Genomic DNA, 15,071 nt, shown 5'->3' with positions numbered 1-15,071 from the left:
TGTTCTTATCTAAATTTTTTACTTTATATTCTTTTATTAACTCTAAAAACACATTACAGAAGAATACAGTAAGGTTTAGGATTCTAAGTCACAAAGCAGGTTTGGTCCTTCAAATCAGCTAGATGCCATTATACAGTCGTCCATCATAAGCCTTCCCTTCCCTTCTCCAACTGAGTTTACTTCTCTTTCATGTGAATGGGTAACAGAAATGACACAAATGTCTCCTTCCTATCTATTTTTCTCATTTTCTTCAACTTGGGTCCCTCAGTGTCTGAAAATTCTTTTCAGCGATGGAGTTTTTCATGACATACGTTGAACATATAGTAAATATATTTGTAGCCCTAGACTGAATTGTGAGGCATCAAGGAGAAAGATTTGCTATCAAGACGCCTACAGTAAATATTATTGCCATTTTGGAGAAAGAGAAGCTCTGCTTCTGCAAGTTTAAATTGACCAAGAAATTCTTTTTAATGCTTTTTTTCCTATTCCCCTCTCACAAATATTTGTTGGAAACTGGTAGTTTCATCTCACTCAAATAAGCACCAGATTCCTTAGGGGAAAAGATTGGCTCTAGGCAGATGTTCTGCTTAGCCAACTTCCTTTCTTTGGAGGGAAAAGAAAAAGATGTCAACACAAACACAAGTCTGTGTTTTAGGGCATGGGGGAATATTTCCAAATTTAATATGTTTTGCCCTTTAATGATGAAGAAAATAGGTAGATCCTGGAAGCTTATTTTACTTACATAAACTTACTTATTTGCTGGCCTGCTAAAGGCTAGACCTTGGCCAAGGATAAAACAAATAAATAAATAGTATTTCTTCTGTTGAGTTAGGGATATTTTACTTTTAACTTAGTTTTCAAAAGGCATTATTTCCATTAGTACACAGATGGCTTTATAAATATGAAAAAGTGTGTGGGTGATGAGTCCTTGAACATAGTGCATTTGGGTTTTTTTTACCAGTTAGTCTAGCACAAAAGTGACAATTCCTGTGGGCAATGTGAGCTCGGAGACCAAGAACTCAGTGGTGTCAGTGACCAACATCTTGTGTATTTTCTTAGAAAATCAGGATTAATTTTCTAAGAACAGCTGAGCACTTTAACCGATTGTGATAGATTGTTTTAGGGAATGGGTCTCTCCTGTTAGACTTGCTTCCTTGTGATTAATAAGCCTCATTAGGAAAATGGATTTGAACCTTGACAGCTGTCACTCCTGCCAGTTCAGATTTGTATAGACAAATTTATAAACATTGTCATAGAAGAAACACATTTTCCCTTGGAACTTATATGTGTAGAGAAGGAAAAAAGAAAGGATTTTATGTCATCACAGTACTTTTCTTTCTCATCTGGACAATCCAGTGGAGTCTTCCTGAGAGGACTTTCCCAATTCTTAATAAACTACCTCCTTTCCCAGACATTTGACAGATTTATTTGATCATCCATTAGGAACATATTATTTTTAGGAGTTTTGTCCATTTGATTTGCTAAAGAAAATACAACTGTAAAATTGTTGGGGTTTTGCCTGCCCTTTTGTGTTTAAAACCTCATCCAAAGCGAAATCATTTGGAAGGATCAAAAATTATTCCTCTATTGTCTTTCCTGTCTGTGTTTTGATTTTATCTAAGTTCTCTTTTTAATGTTGCAGTAATTCTATTATTGGTACAACAGATTTCATTTGGAAGAAGAAGAAGAAGAAGAAGAAAAAAGTTTTCTTTGCTCTGCGTATCTTATGGATGATCTTGATTTTGTCTTTCTCATTTTAATCTCATTTATAGACCTGTAAGGTTTCTTCTGTTTCATGACAGGAAAGGGTACCTAAGGGATGGTGCCTTGGCCCATTGCAGTTACAGGAATGAGGAGGGACCATGTTCCCACGCAGCACCTGTGACAAGTAGAGCTCCTAGTTTGTGCTATAACTCTTTCAACACTGTGGCCAAGTGGTCTTTCAGCTTCTTAGCCTGTGCTCCAAACAGTTTCTTTAGCAATGGGCAAGGTTCAGCTCAAGCCTAAAGATTCCAAAGAGGATGGGTTGTCTAAGTCTGGAAGTGTTTGATGTGTGAGACTTCCCTGGATTGTTGTATTTGACTTCTGGCTTATTACCTGGAGTCTCTCTAAGAGGAGAATAATTTCCTCATTATATATAATACATGTGGTATTGCTGGGAATTGGATTTCCTGTTCTAGCAGTAACACCTTGCAGTCCTGCATTAGAAAGGATTGGTTTTATCTCTTAGTGTCTCTTGCAATACAGATTTGCCCCTTTCTTTTACAGAGGGGTGTTCAGCAAAGGTGTCAGCAAATTGCAGAAGTCCTGTCTGTGGGCGTGGTTTCAGTAAACCCCCTTGTTAAATATGGAGCTCTCCCTAGACACTTCTCTGCAGCCAAAGACCTAAATATTCAAATAAATATATTTAATGGCTCGATGGTTCTCTTCTTCATTGGTGTGAATTTTCCTTTACATGCCAGAGAGCTAACCAAAGAGCCAAGTGGCTTGAATCATGATAACCATGCTGCCAGGAAAAGGCAAGCTCTATGTTTTGATTGGCAAAGGCACTGAGGAAGGTACCAGCCATATTATTTCTTCTCCTCGAGTAAGGGGGTTTTCAGGGCAATTAAAAATAAAGCCAAATTATCGTGGAGTGGGAATGATAAGAAAGTTGAGGAAAATACTGAAAGAGCTGAGAAACTAGCTCCCCTGTGTTGTTAAAAATTATGCACATTTGTCATCTATAGTCAAGCTACGGACTGCTCTACACACCTCTGAGGAAGAGGGAGTGGATGAACCTGAATGAGGACAAAGACTTGGGAAAACGTATATCCATTCTCCTGACATAGCCAATATTAGATTTTCTAAAGAAAAGTGTGCATGTGGGGGAAAGATGTGAATTAGCACTCTTCATAAACTATGAAAAATCTTAGCATGGAAGTTGGAGCTAGAAAGATCCTGTTAATCCATCTAATTCAGACTTATCACTCCAGGAAGGCTCTCTCATGACATTTCTAGTGACTCATCTAGCCCCACTTAAATTCATATCTATGAGGTTATTACTTCCTCTTGCTTTTTAGGAATCATAATAATGGAAAGTGGGAATCCAGGCTTAACTGCTAAGAAGTGGATATTTATTGCATCAGAATGCATAGCTCAGCTCCAGCAGAATGCTCCCTTCTCCTTTGTCATTTAAAAATGAATTGTTTTTTCTCCTGCTCCTCAAATGTCTTAATTTTTTATGTCTCATACCTTAAATACTCCATAAAACACGCCTAAATCACGTTTTTTTTGATAAGCTGTTGCAAGATTCCTTCAGTACCCAATTAGCTGTGAGACACCTGTGGGGCAGCAGCAGTACCAGACCTCAATGGGCACTGACTTTCTTGACATTACAGTTAATGCTGAGGCTGGAGTGGCAGCATTTATAGATTATATATAGATTTTTAGGGGTGTAATGCTAAATGGCTGACTCTGCCTGGGGTACCTAGTAGCCACAAACAAAAAGCAATTAGATGAATAGAGAAGGTCATTAAACCATTTTTCTCCTGGTGCCATGAGGTAACAGCCACTGAGCGAAGGCTGGCCAGGTTCTGTGAGGGGCCCAGAGGTGAACTGCTGCTGTGCATCACTTGTAGCCAGCTGCTGCCTGGGTGATGCTGTCTGTGTATGGAGGCACAGCCTGAAGGAAGGGAGGATCCCAGAAAAAGACATGATGCCTTTTCCTTTTATTGGCAGGAGAAGGCATTACTCATAAACGATAAGAAAGACTTTGTCAAAGCAGAAAACCCCACATATTTTTCAGGTCAGGCTACCCTACAAACCATAACAGAATTTCTTGCAGGTATTTCCATTTCAGGTTTTTGGGTGGTGAAGGACAAACTTTACAGATCACCAGGACTAGATAGTAATGGTGCCATGAGTTCTGAAGAATCTCAAACATAAAATTACTAAACTATTGCACATGGGAATAGCATACAGTTTAAACCTTCAGCAATACCAAGGAAGGGAAAGCTGACAAAGATGACTTCAGTCACTGAAGAGTGGTCTTGGAATATGTAGACAAATCGGTCTAATTTTTCATTCTGGAAAATCTGTAAAACAGCTTCCTAAAGAGTAGAACAAACAGATATTGAATAATACATTACAAAAAGGAATAGACAATATGGATATTATCAAGGCAGTTATGCCTCACAGAGTTTTTAGTAAGTAATGTATGTGGATCCGTGTAGTATATATGGACCTTCTACAAGCTTTCAGCAAGATCATTAGTCAGAGGTCTTAAAAACCCTAAAAACTCTTAAAACTCCCTCCGACTAGGAAAGAATCCCCTTTGGAGCAAGTAACTGCTAAAAGATAGAGAATGAAAACTTTTAGCAATGGAATGAGGTTACTAATGCAGCCCCATGAGAGACACATTACTGCAGGCTGTACTGTTAAATAAACCCATACACGATTTGTGAGCAGAACAGAGAGGTGGTGAAGCCTGAAGGTGATTTGGGATACTCGGGGGAAAGATGACAGTAAGAAACTGGAGTGTGATAGCACAGTATGAGGCAACAGAGGAATAAAATTATAGAGGAAATGTAATGTAGAGTACTGCACACAGGGTGTGGGGAGGAGGGGGGATACCAGCACTCACTTCAGATATGGCTTGTTTTTTATACTTTTTCCCAAAGTACCTGTACATATCTTCTGTTGGCCAGAAAACGATGGATGAATTGTCAGTCTGAACCAATGTGGCATTTTGTTGTGGTTAGAAATTTTAATGGAAATATTGGGAAGAGATGCAGAATTCATGAATCTACTTTAAATGTCTTCTGCTTTCTTAATCTCTCTGCAATGATGAATTTTATCTTAAAATATTTGAACCATTGCTACTGTAATAATGACAGAAGACAGACTTACAGGCCAATACATATAAATTGTGTCATTCTCATCATGCAATCAAAAAACAGAGGAAACTCAGATGTGTTGCAAAGATAATAAGATTCAAGTATATATAAATACTTGAATGCTTCTGTTTTATGTAAGACAAAAAAAAAGGTTTAAATCTCCTGAGAATTCACTTCTGAACTTGTGAAACATAGGCAAAATATTATGCTTTGTCCAAGAAATTAATTTTAATACTGGCATGGCTAAATCTAGCATGGATAATTATATTCTATTTATGCAAATATAAAGTTTTAACCTTTTTTCTTTGTCTTTATTTTTTTCCTTAGAGTACACTTATGTGTTCCTCTGAAGAAGCTATATTGAACTTGCCACTTTTATATTCCCCTGCTGCTTTAAGGGGTTCCTTTCTGTGCTATTTGAGAAAGATCAAGGTTCTCTGGAGAGCAAGAGTGAAAAACATCATCATCAGTGACTTGTTCAGGGCCTTTCAGTCTGATGCTGTCAATCTGTCATACACCAAACCCCATCTGGCTGTGGCCTTTATGCACCAACACTGACAGTGAAAGGAGCAGGAGTGTGGGAGGGACTGACCACTCCAGGACCTCAGTCCTCACTCAGGCTGTCTTCTAGAAAAGTCCTAGCTTTCCCTTTCCCTCTGTTGTAGTCCATGCACAGCACTGGGTGGAAGGGTGACATCAAAGAGTGGTATTTACTCTCAGAGACAGAGAAATTCTAGGTTCTCCCTAGACCACTCTCTGCACGTGTGAAAAGCCACAGTGGAACAGATACTGTTTAGTCTGGCTGGAAGTACCATGAAGTGAGCATCAGCTTCTCTCCTGTTTCTTGATTTTTGTTTCTCCTCCGTGCTCTTCCCCTGAATGCCATCAGTTCTATGCTGGAATGAGCTGCACATCATAAGCTCAAGCATTTTGCAATCCTTGTGTGGCACTGAGTGGAACCTGGTCTATTGCTGAAACAGAACCTCTGGAAAGGCATGAAGAATAAACCAGAAAATTGTTTCTGTCTGGTGAACTAGGAAAAAAAGTATATGGAAAGAATTCCCCTTCATAAACTGTAGATTGTACTTGTAGTCTATTGAGCCCAGATATGCATGTTCTTTCTATTACAGCTCATGAACTCACAACTGGAATTTACTTTTTATAAAAGAATAAAAGAAGAAAAAAAAAGATGCAGCGAGCCAGCCCATAAAACAGTTTTGGACTCTAAAATTATATTATAATTGGAATTTTTAAACTTATGTAGAAACATTACTGTGTTAAAATATCTGAAATGAGGTATTTTCAACATAGAAGTTAAACAAAAAGAAACACCAGTAGTTTAGGGCAGGAAATCACAAATTGAAGCACTCAGTTTAAAAGGGATTATGGCTAATGTAAAATAGGCCTTTCACTTAGCACTTCTTTGCTGCTTTGGCAACCAGGCACCAAAATACATTATTTGTGGCTATAAAATGCTATGAGCAAAGTCATGTTACAGGACTAAAAAGCTGAGAAATCAAACCTCGTGAGGAGTCTTCTTACACCACTTAGACTTGCTCCTGCCCCAAGAATGGTGATAGAGAAAGGAAAACAAGAACAAGCTCCCTAAAATGGGGGAAAACAGAGTGCCAAGGCCACAAAAATCTGTGACTCTTCAATTTATCTTCAGTTCTTCCAGTCTTGGGTCTGGGCCGGTTTTTTTTATTCTGAGAGAAGAAGGAATAGGTCTGGATTCCAGCAAGAAAAGAGCACACAGAGCCCTCAAAGCCTGTTGGGAACCAGTGGGTCCAAACAAGTACACACAAAAGGAACAGCAGCTTTCCCAGGCTGGGATCCAGCACTGTCCCCACCTCCCACCTTGACCTCCTAAGTGACCCATAAAAGAAAAGTAGCAAGAAGAGCAGGACAACCAAAACCAAGGCAGAATTAGCAGAGAGGTAGAAATGGATGTGCTTGCACTTCTACAGCTGTGTTGGTTGCCCCATGTAGATGCATATCAGGTCACTGGAGCCTGACCTAACCTGAGGTCTTATGGCACTACTGTTATGCTGCAATTGGTTGTGGCACATTGCAAGACCACAGAGAGACCCTAAGTTAACTGCTCAAGCTTTTGTGAATGTTTACTAGAAGTAGTTATAGACACTAAGAGAAGACTTCTTGCAGGGACAAATGTTCTAGCCTGTAGCTGCATCAGTTGTTGTTCAAAGCAAAGGGTTCAGGCTGTCCCAACAGAAACATGTTGCTTTGCAACAATTCATATCTTAATTCTTTAGAATTCATTACAGGACTGGGAAAGAAGCAGCATGCGAGATAAATGAAGTGGCAGAAAGATGTATGGGAAGAACCTGTGATTATTAACTGAAACACTTCAGCATAGAATGTAATTCCACCAGTGTGACTATGCTGGTTTATGCCAGCTGAAGCTGAGATTGTTTGTTTGCCTGTCTTAATTGCATTTAAAAAGTAAAGCATTCATTTCTAACCCTCGTGTTTGCAGATAAGTGCTTGAAAATGTAGTGCATCTAATTGTTCAAAGAAGCAGAATGCAATTATAAGACAACCTAGTGGTATTATTATTTAATCTTGTGGTACTTAGAGAAAATTATTCCTATTTTTGATCAGACTATTTTGAGAATTTGATTGGAGTTTTGTATAATGCTACTTTCCCCTCGTTTTTTTGGTGCATCTTTCAAACAGTGTCAAAAGGCAGTAAACATCACTTAAGGTAAGCAATCTTTAGCATAAAAATTAGGCCAGTTTGACAGAAGCAGATCTAGTGAATGTAGTACGTGAATTGTGCTGTCCTTATCTGGAGAAATTAATTGGTTGCATCCTGTACAAATTCCCAGGAATTTTTGACTCTAGAATTTGCAAATGTATTTCTCAAAATTTGACACCAAAACATTTGAAACCTCTTTGGACCAAATGACCAAAAAGAAAACAACTGAAATGCATGACCACATTGAAATTAGTTGCAAACTTTTAATTATTTTCAGGAGGATGTTTTTTCCAAGCAATTTAGAATGCACTGTAGAATGTGCTGCTTTGGCCATACCAGAGTCTGAATTCACCATTCACCAGCCAGATACAGAGCAAGAAGCAGCACGTGCAGTCAACCAAACCTTTTCTTACTTCTATGGCTTGTCTTAGGTGGTGCTCTGCCAGTGTTCAGTGAGTTACTGCTTTTGCTGCTGAATCAGACTCTAACAAATGTCTATTTCCTAGGGATGTTTTTTCTGTGCTCTTGTCCTGGTTTTAGATACGGTAGAGTTAATTTCTTTTCAGTAGCTGTTACAGTGCTGTGTTTTGAACTTGAAATGAGAATGCTGTTGATAACTACTATTAAGGAGGAGAAGCAATTATTTTCTCATCCTTTTCAAAGAATGTAAACCTGAAAGAGGGTGAACTCAGTGAAGAGCTTGGATGGGAGGTGGGAAGTACAGCAGCTTTGCTCTGCATCTCTGTGTACCATGCTATCATGGGAAACCTGTCTTCACAGAGCAGTCTACCTGGCATGCTAAACAGCCCCAGACACCAATGCAAATGTAAAAAACCAGTCAGTGAAATGGCAAAAATTGTTACAGATGAGCGATAACATCACAAAGACATCTAAAACTTCTTATTTGCCTAATATTATTGGAGAATTGGAAAAAAAAAAGCCCCAAACTGACTCTGAGGTAAGCCCCTTCAGTTCATGGCCAGGTGCTCCAGAACTGGGGGACCTCACAGTTGCAACTAAAGAGGCATTTCTGCTGCAGCTGTTTATTATTCAGTTCCACCACATGGATTTCTTTTTTTCCCTGCTTTTTCTTGAGGATGTTCCAATTTTTCTGAACCCAACAGGAGGTAGCATCTAGAGAGTTGACTCACCCCCTCAACACCAAAGAATAGTGCCCCAAGGAATGGCCTACAAGTCAAAGGGTATTTTGGAGTGACAAGTTTGAAGAGTGACTTGCAGGTCACACTGCTACAGATGCTAGGTGTCTTCCCTGCAACCCTAATGCTGTGTGGAAGTTGGATGCAGGCAGTGGTTTTGCAGATGTGTTGGGAATCGAGTTTTGCATGTACAACATGTAACTCAGTAACTCTGCTGATACTAGGTGAGACAATATTCATACATGAAAAGAGCCATATGAAACCATATAAAATAGATAAGACTGCTCAGGAAGCTGCCTGAGGGGATGGCAGGAGGTAGAGGCAGCTCTGAAACTGACTACTGCAGCCTTACTTGTCCACTCAAAGGACAATAAAACTATTTTAAATTCAGCCATACACCCCAGCCTGCAATGTCCTCAGTTGTTGGATCTCTGCACTGGGTGAGTTCAGAAAAAATTTATGCTAGTGCCTTAAGTTATTAGATCCTCTGCTGGAAATTCTCATTTCAATGGATTTTCCCTCTATTAAGCAGGAAAAATTTCCAGAACAGGAAAATGTGTTATCCTCAGCACTGCTTGCAGTCAGGTGGCACTGCTCAGGCACAGATGGGCTCCTCTGAACTCAGGAAAGCACAGGCTTGAAACCAGTGTGGAACAAAAAGTGATTTCTGACAAAAACCAAAAAGTTGTTCTGACCACTATTTCCCACAGTGGTTTTCTTTTTAGAAACATAAATATGTAAAAGGAAAACATCTGTCAGTGTCTGAAGGCTTTTTGTATATACAGTTTTTGTTTTAAATTGAAAAAAGGTGCTGGAGAATTAAAAAGATATTATATGTTAACATATTCTAGTAAAAGTTTTTGAGACCTTTCCAACATTTTCTCTTACTTCTCTTTAATTTCTTTTTTTCTTTATAGCTTATGCATCAATTTATCTGCGTCTTTACCCGGATTTGAAGCCAATTATACCAGACATAAGTTTAACATTTGGCATGTGACAGATTTCCTAGGAAAAGCTTTGGTCATGAGCTGGGGACTCTTTAGTGTCACGGGTGAATCTCAGTGACATTAGCCTGTTTCTGCTTTCCCTCTAATGTGTATTTTCATGAACTGCTCCATACAGAAGTTCAGCTGCGTTTATTGAGCCAAGCGTGTGGCACCCCTTTTCACAGAGAGGAGACAAGTCAAAGAAAGATAAAACTTCCACTTATGCATTTCTGACACTGCTGTGGCTGCAGAAGAACAACGAGCACAGGCACAACCAGCAGCATGGCTTCTGGTGGCAAAGGCTTCCCACGTGGCTTATCACTACTTACTCCATGGCTGCTTATCACTGATTATTCCTCTACATTTCTAGATAGGACTTTTTCTGAACTGTTTCAGTCCCCTGGGCCTGAGTTAGTTTATTTTTAATCATGCGCTCACGCCTGAGCACTGCCACCTCTCCCGAAGGCCTGGGGCTGCTCGGCGGGATGGGATCTGTGCTCTGCCACCTTCCCACGTGTGCCTTTGTGCCCACGGCCGCACCTGCTGCCGGCTGCTGGCTAAGAATAGTGCCCTGCTCCGAGTTATCTCCGAGCTGCTGCCGGAGGAGCGCAGATAGCGAGAGACGTGGCGCTGCTGAGGGTCACGCATGAAGCCTGGGGCTGAGATAAAGAGCACGAGGATCTGAGGGTGCCAGCGGGGTGCTTGGAAAGCAGTGTCTCCTTTCTGCTTTCTGTCTACCTCCAAGTGCCCGTGTGCTCCGAGCGCCAGAGTGCTCACCAGGAGATCCACGGGAAGTTTGAGGACAAGATGACAGCTGGAATAATGATCTTGCAGAAAATGAGCTTTGCTTAGCACTGCTGTCAGGAGGAAGGTTTTGTTTCAGTGGCATAGCAACCACAAGATGAAAAGGGCCAGGAATGAGAGGGAAAGGGGAGGTGGTGTCTTGCTCTGTAATGCAGTTTCCTGGTGGGGGAAATCCTGCGGTGCTCTAGAAAGACCCCCACTGAGCAGGCTGAATTGGGCTCACAGGACTCAGGATTTTTAAGTGCTCTATTGCCCTGGTAATGCTGTGATGCCTGTCCCTTGTCAGGCTCCATTTGGTCTCAGGGCAGAGTGTAGCAGCTCTCCCAGATCCCCAGTAATGATGTGCAGAGTACCCACAAGTCAGGCTACACACTCCCTTCTCCCTCACTCCCTGTTTTTCAGGAGAAAGGTGGCTCAGAGGAGTGCACTGGCAGATCCCTTCCTCAGAGGCTAGGCCATGTGCCAAGCCCCTCACCAATACAAATTGTCCCAGCAGGACCATGCTCGACATTTCATTGTAAGTCTGATGAGTGACCCCATCTGCCTGGTGCAGTGTCACAGGAGTCACCTGCCACCCTCCTGGGACAGCCTTTGGGACCAGATTTGGGATGGCTTTTACCTCAGAGTTTCACATTTTCAGGAGATAAATGACACAACTTACAGCTGCTCTTTGCCTTGATTTTTTAGTTTTGCCTCATTCCTGAGTCTTAACTATAAATTTGCTATTGGTTTAAGCTATCTGACAGTTTCTTGCAATTGATGCATTGATCAGGACAAGTGGAGATGGTTGATTTACCTTTCAGTAAGTGTGCTTGCAGATGTTTTCATATCCTCTCAGACAGAGAAGTGCAAGATGTGCTGTTTATTTGTTCTCATGCAGTAACTGATCAGATGCAATTCTCTTTTCTTTACTCAGGACTTTGAAATCTGTTTTCATCTAAAACTCCACTGCCATTTGGAAGCAGCATTCCTTCTGCTGATAAAAGTATGATAAATCCAGTATGATAAAGGATTTATTATTTTTAATTTTTCTTCCCACAAAAAGTTCAGATACTTTTAAACACTACATATGTGTTGTGCAAAGGTCTTGTAAGTTGATGTCCTACCTTTTAAAAATGATAATTTCATTTACATTCAGAGATCATTCAGCTAAAAAGGCTACAAATAGCAAATATTATTTCCTCATTTATCCACTCTGAAATAATTTACTCTTATTACCAAAATCATCACAAAGACAAGCAATCCTTTATAGTTTTTCACACAGCTAGTTACACCCAGATTCACAGGCACAAGAAGAAGCCATCAGTAGCATGTCACACTTGATAAATCAGTGCATTCAGGTCCTGAGCACAATGCTCTGCTGCAGCAATTCAGTGTGCATCAACTGAGTGAGGGCTGGCATGAGGGAGCTCAATTCTTAACTTGCCACAAGTGAAAGGTAAAACATGTTGGAGAAAAAGAGGTGGATGAAGAACCTTCACCTTGGCAGTTTTAATGGCTCAGGAGCACAGGGCAAACTTTTAAAATGGCAATAACTTCATTGTAAGTCTGAGCTCCGAGATTTATGGAAGGGGAAGTCTGAGTGCTCGAGAAAGGATGTCCAACTTTGTGGATGTGAGAGGCCAGCCAAGGAGATTACACATGGTGAAGCATCCACCCATTGCTTTAAGCTTCTGCTACCTCTGCAATGAAAATATATGCCGTGTAACTACTGACACTTAAAAGCTATTGCTGTGCAGCTAAATGGATCCTGATAAAATGTCAAAGAAGATAATCCACAGTAATTGTGCATTTTTGTTGCAATAGACAAGCAAGTTCTGGGGAACCACAGCACTAATCCCCCACTGAAAGGATATCCATGCTAGAAACCCCAAAAATATATATTGAGGTTATGCACAAGACTGGGGTCTGGCTTTATCAGTATCTGGGGAAGGTAGGAGGGCTCTGATCAGCCTGAGTGAAGATGAAGGTCCTCATCCTCTGACATAGTGTGGCTTAAGAAATAAATTGCAAGTGTAGGGCAAAAGAGTTAAAACATACTGATCCTGATTTAGCTGATATGAAGAAAACTATTTCTGTGAATTTCCTACTTTACATGTGGGTGTTGGTTTAGTGGACCCTATCCATCCCAAATCGGACAGATGAAACTGTGCAAGACAAACAACCTTTGTTCCCTGAACTCAGGCACTTAGTCATCAGTAATTATTTAGAACAGGTAAATGAGCCAAAACACTTCATAAAGCAATATTTTTTTTGTTTCTCAGCTATTGCATCTGCTGCTTTTCCACAACCACCTTAATATTAAAATGCTTCTCTTGGCATTGTGCCAGTCATGGGAGAAACAAGCTGGTGGAAAGTAACCACATGCCAATCACAGTCACAGGGTTGCTCTACACACATTGAAATGTCTGGTTTATGGGAATAAGCTACTGCAGCTCCTATCATCAGGCAGCCAAATCCGTCGTAATTTGTATGCGCCAAGACAATTCAAGGTTTGTGTGCATAAAAACCCTGTAAGGCAGAGATTGAGATCTAAGGAGGAAGGACTCTCTGCCAAAGGGAGAATTTCTTTTTCTGTGGTATGAAAAATAACAAAATCAAGTCATTTAATTAAATATCTCAATGTGTGGAGCTGGGTTGATACATTTATTTGCAAATATCCTGGAAAACTATCTGTTATTTTCTGTGGCTTGACTTTGGGACAATTGCAGCTAGTGTTTTGCTTTTGTGATGGATTGTGTATACAGTGGTTCAGAAAAAAAATCAGAGAACAAACACGCAGCCCATTTTTCAGACCTGTCTGGGATGTGTGTATGTGCTGCATTTGCAGTATGTGTTGTTCCTTATATCCTTCCCATCCCACTGCTTGCTGACTACCTGCTGAGATGGCTGCTTAAACAGGGAGCACTGCAGCAGACTCTCTGCCTGCATGCCCAAGTGTTTGAGAAGTTAATTCTTGCCATCCCTGGCAAATGTCAACTTCCGAGTCAACTCAACAGTTTAAGTCAGACTTCTTCATGTGGACATTATCCCTGAAGCTTCTTTCTCACCATCTTTTTTCAACCCAACCAAAAGAAAACACTGAAATGTCTTTTGCAGCATCTTCAGCAATGGATGTATTTCTTTTAACTGGGAAGAAAGGCCTGTTGATTTTCCTGGCAGAGTCAAAGGACGTGCCAGTTGCCGTGTTCACACAGGCAACTGCATTAATTCGTTGCAAAGGTTAAAAAGTAAAACAAATACCTAAAGCCCTGGCACAGATCTAACCTGGTTCATAAAGGCGCCAGAGAGAAGCCCTGGTTTCTAGTGTAAATAGCCCACACAAGCCTACACTGGACATTAATCTGAAGGGAAATGGAACCAGAAATTCCAGGAGGGTGTATATTTTTCCTCCCTGTTTCAAATCTCTGTCAAAATCAACCCTGCGATACATACGCCTAAAACCCTTACCCAGAGGTTTGCCAACTCACCTTTAAAAGGGACCAGGGCTCAGGGGTGATGTGGCAATTGTGCCTGTACCTGCTCCTCCAGCACATGCAGGTCACTGCTGCACCACAGCCAGTGCCAGGCTGCTCGAGAGCTGGGAGATGTTGCTGTTGTGCCCATCTCTGCTTTATCCTACAGAGGATGTTTTGGTGAGTAAAGCAACAGGGGCTGTTGATGCAGTGGGGATAGGCTGGCAACTGGAGTGGTTATTGGCAGTGTGGGAATGTGACGGCAGTGGGGTCCTTGTTCAGAGGGGTGAAGCTATTTGGTGGATGACGCAGTTGTTACAGGCAAAGGGTTTGTGGTCAAACAATTGAGGGGGGAGAATAAGACAGGAGGGAGGGTAGTGATGGATTTATTGTGGGAGCACCTTCATCCTCAAGGGTGTGCTGTGCTAGTAAAAATAGCTACATGTAATTAAAGAGGATCATCACAGGGCAGGAGGTTTTCTCTGTGTCACCTGATACTGCTGTCAGTGTTGATGGTGGCACCCACATGCGTGGGTTTCGGAAGCCCAGGTTCAGCCTGTTCTTAGACACCTCCAGTGACAGAGGGTCTTCTCAGTCCTGAAAGTCTTCTGGTGCTTCATTAGGACATGTCCTTCACCTGTGTCTTGGTCAGGAGGCAATTTATAGACTAGCCTTAGATTAGTCTCCAAGTAATGTCCAGTCTGATTGCAGTGAGAGGATCTCTTTGCGTGAAGGTAGGAAACTTCATATACCGCATCTGGTAGGATAAAATATGATTGGGGGATTGCCTCTTTGCTGAACCAAAGCATGCTCCAGTTTGGGTGAAAGCAAGAGACAAAGTGAAAAAGACCCATCTTTGAAAGACACTGAAAAATCAATGAAAATAAAAGAGTGGGATGTGTTAAAATCAGCTGGCTGTAACCCAGCAACAGTATCCAACAGTCACACTCAGGGACAGGCTGCTTCTGCCTGTGCTGATCTTTTTCTGGTTGATCTTTTCTGCAATGAAATGTGCATTTGGCTTTTCTGTCAGTTCTGCCCAGCCAGCTCAGGAGTACCATGACAGACTCACG

Source organism: Corvus brachyrhynchos, unplaced genomic scaffold (assembly GCF_000691975.1).
Source record: "Corvus brachyrhynchos isolate BGI_N302 unplaced genomic scaffold, ASM69197v1 scaffold6, whole genome shotgun sequence".
NCBI classification, from domain to species: Eukaryota; Metazoa; Chordata; class Aves; order Passeriformes; family Corvidae; genus Corvus; species Corvus brachyrhynchos.
The sequence above is the reverse complement of the archived record's forward strand: the minus strand, read 5'-3'. Positions refer to the sequence as shown.